Raw genomic sequence first — 3965 nt, 5'->3', positions numbered from 1 at the left:
AGGAAACCCACGCTGACACAGGGAGAACATGTCAGAGCACCTGGAGGAAACCCACACTGACACAGGGAGAACATGAAAGCTCCACACAGAGGGGCCCCCCACCCTGGGTTTGAACCAGGAACCCACCTGCTGTGACACCTGCACCACCTTGCCTCCAGACAAACGTTTTAGCATCAGAATTAACTAAAAGTACTGAAAGTAAAAGTTTTCACTTTGCAGAATGGACCATTTCAGAATTTTGTATGATACATTATTTGATTATAATTATTGATGCATTCATGTTTAATGTTTTTTTTCTTTTACTATTACTTTTACTCAGGCTAAGTAAAAGCTCAGAGTACTTCCTCCACCACATTCTGAATCGAGTTGCCTTCACGTCATTTTTTACAGTGTAAAAGAAGAGAGGGAGGAAGAGGAGGGGGAGGGAGGGTGAAAGAGGAGGAGGAGGAGGAGGAGGAGGAGGAGGATGGTCCTGCTGTCAAACACAGATGAGAATACAGCGGCAGGTTTCAGGAGGGCACCGCCGTTAGGTAATCGCCTCTCTTCTCTCCTCAGCAGCAGCAGCGGGGACCAAACGGAAGCGGAGCTGAGCTGAGGAAGAACAAATCTCCTCCTTTAATTCAATCCAACTCCTGAGCTGCCGAGAGGAGACGTGTGCACACCGCTGAGGCTGCACAGGCACACGGCCAGCCTGCAAACTTCACAGCGGATCTATAAACTGTAATAACACTCTGCCTCCTCCTCATCCTCACCTTCATCATGAGCTGTTACACAGATTTGGCTTAATGAATGAGGAGCAGCTTCATCGCAGCAACAGATGAGAAGATGCACGGGACAGAGAACAGAGACGTTACAGAGCTGAGGCTGCACACCTGCGTCCTGTGAGGTGAGCATTCATCCATTCATTCTGTCTGAACTTTAAATCTACAGGACACACAGCAGCGACCTGTCATCACACCAGACTGTAACTTTAACACAGCACCACTTACATTACTGGGCTCCTCTTTAATTAGCTGCTGCTCTCATTTCTGTTTCTAATTAAGTTAGATATCACAGTATAAAGACTCCACTGTCACCTCCACTGGTTTTAAATTGGACCAGTAAAGTAGGTTTTCTGGAACATTTCATGGCTCCAGCTGCACTGATGTAAAAATCTGCTGCTTTTCCTTTAAAAGTGTTAATAATGTCATGTATCATTAATAATGTTGAGGTCTGGACTGTTGGACGAAACACATATTGTGGAGGTGTCACTTCAGGCTTTGGGTCATTGTGATGCCATTTCCCACATTTTTTAAAATTATTTTTACAAAACAAAAACTCAATCAATTATTAGAGAAAATAATCAGAAGAATAATCCATAGTAAAAAAGATCATCTGTCAAAATGAGCTCCAAAATCCTGCTTTTACATGAATGCATGAGTCATAATCACCTACTGAGATCATACAGACTGCATCAAGCATTTTTATCTGTAATACATTTTCCTGATGATACTTGCAGTACTTGTGACAGACTATTTTTTACCAGGGGCATAAATAAAGACACTGCAGGCAGTGCGGTTGCACAGGGGCCCGTGGGATGGGGGGCCCCTTAGAGAGAGAGCAGGCGCTCCAACAGCATGTCGACCAGAGAACAGGCTCTTGTAACCTCAGTAACACGCCCATGTTCAAAGGAGAACTCATGTTAATGTTTATTTTACATGCAAGTGCAGAAATGCCAGCTTCAGGGTTTCTGTAACGTTTATTTGTTCACTTTGTTCACTTTAACCGCTGAGACCCAGCCACTGGACGTACAGACACAAAAAAGATATCGATCATGTTGTCTCAATATGAAAATGATAGAGAAAGGGCATAACTCACAAATCGTCTGAGTATTCTTTTAAATTAAAAAGTGGGGCCAACCAGAGGTGGGAATCACCAGAGGATCCAAGATATGATATTATAACGATACTTAAGTCACGATACAATATAGACTCTTTTACTGTTAGCAAACTGTATGACGGTTTTTGGTGGGCGGGGCTTAGCTGGAGGCAAAACAGTTCTCCACAGACATTAGCTAGCAAGTTCTGTTGACTTGTTTTAGACGATGGAGGAAGATGATGTGAGTGGTGCGTTCAGAAACACTCATTCTGAGTGTGGGAGCGCACTCTGACACAAACTGGAGCGTTGATAAATTGGGAGCGCTGTCTGAATGTAGCGTTGGGTTATCCAGAGCAGCGCACTCTCAGAGTGGCAGAGCGCACTCTGGACACTCTGTCTGTGGAGACGGAGCAGCAGAGCGCCGAGCGGAGTGAATGTGGGATTAACTTAACCGTTGGTTCATTCATGTAGAAATATAACGCTGCGTTTCTTCCACCAACAGGGCTCTCATTTTAGTGTAGAGCGTCAGACTGAATTTACCATGTCAGGTCACTCACTCTCCGGGACCGCCAGTGTTACTTGAATAAGTAAACGCTGACCAACGGGACCAGACTGGCCGACCCATATTAAAACAGCATTCAAAAACAGAAATGTTTGAGACGAAGGACTAATTAGTAAGTCTGTCATTTAGTGTAAAGTTTACTGATAAAGCACGGCGACTCCAGGGACCGTACATGATGATGGTGAACACCACATGGTGGCATCGCTGGTAAAAGTGGTGTTGATGGTAAAAGTAACGGCACACGAGCATTAAAACAGAGACCATGTGTGCATGAGTCCATTTAGAAGAGATCAAATTTAAGAGTATCTCCAAAAAACGATCTGTATTGATATCCAGCTATGTGTTAGTTTTATCTATCCGGGTTTTCAGATATTCATCTCCTGACTCCTCTGCCTGCACCCCAAATACAGCAGAGGTGAACAGAATTTATTTTCTGGTGTTCACAGCGTTGAAAAATTCAACAGCAATAGCATCTCTGTTTCGGCTTATATTCCTCACCTTCATGCACAAGAGATGGAAACTTTGACAAAGTGCTCAGATTGGACGTATTGATGAGTTTAACTCTTCATATAGGCTGGTGGGATGCCAATCCATCAACAAGATGGAGCTAATATTTCCCCCAAATCTCTATTTCTCTGATTTTTAAATGAAAATAAAAAAATACAAACACTGGGAACCACAAAATGAAACAAGTTACATGTTACTGTATGATAACTGTATAATAATCCACAGAAAATGGCTGACAGGAAGGTAGAAAAATTAAAAATAATTATCCACATTGATAAATAGCAGCTGAAGTCAGAGAGAAAATGTGTTTCTATATAAATTAGTCTGTCCTCTGAGAGCAGATATCTGTAAATGTTACAGTCTTGTTTAAGGACGTCGGGTTGAAACAGAAGTTGTTGCTTCTTTAGTTTTGTTGGCTGGTCAACCTCAGACATTTCAACTTCTCCGGCTCGTTCACACCGCAATGTCACACCAGAGCCACTGAGAGTTTATGAGGTCACTCGACAGCCGCGTAGGAGTCGTCACAGCCACGAGTCGAGGCGTGAATTGGTGTGAAGTCAACTCAGAGGGGTGTCAGGGCTAAAAGTGGAGTGCTAAGATCTTTTTTTTCCAGCAAATTGTGATTTTTTTTAAAGTCATTTAACACTTACAGGAGGACATTGTATCTATTAGTTCTTATATGATTAGTCAGTTAATCAATGAGTCAATCAATGGATGTTTTAATAAAGGTGGACATGATGTAGCAATTTGCCTCTGTGGCCAACTGCAGTACTGCAGGCCAAAAACTGTTGGACCACTATTAAAACAGTTGACAGGACACATCAAATAGCAAAAAAGGGCAATTATTTTTCTTTATGTTATTTAGGGATTCCCCCTACCAGTCAACCAAACGTTAGTCGACCAGAAAGGTCATTAGTCTGCAAAATTTCATTGGTCGCTTAGTCACAGGAGGTTGGTTCATTTGAAAGGACAGACACAGGAAGTGTCCACGCTCAGCAGTCAGACAGAAGTCAGGTTAATTTCCAGGGCTGGTACCTGC

At 42.8% G+C, this 3965-nt stretch overlaps 1 protein-coding gene across 1 annotated transcript in view; it reads left to right on the top strand.

Annotated features, from left to right (window-relative positions):
* The first annotated feature begins 573 nt into the window (after nucleotides 1-573).
* The window catches only part of kcng4b (potassium voltage-gated channel, subfamily G, member 4b), a 15155-nt gene continuing 11763 nt past the window's right edge, over nucleotides 574-3965 (top strand). Inside the window, exon 1 of the mRNA XM_050040760.1 lies at nucleotides 574-886. The gene's annotated coding sequence lies outside the window, so the exon portion shown is untranslated. The remainder of the gene's footprint in view (nucleotides 887-3965) is intronic.

This window comes from Epinephelus moara, chromosome 1, assembly GCF_006386435.1.
Source record: "Epinephelus moara isolate mb chromosome 1, YSFRI_EMoa_1.0, whole genome shotgun sequence".
Classification (NCBI taxonomy): Eukaryota; Metazoa; Chordata; class Actinopteri; order Perciformes; family Serranidae; genus Epinephelus; species Epinephelus moara.
Note: the sequence above shows the minus strand (reverse complement) of the source record. Positions and strands in the feature narration are given on the sequence as shown.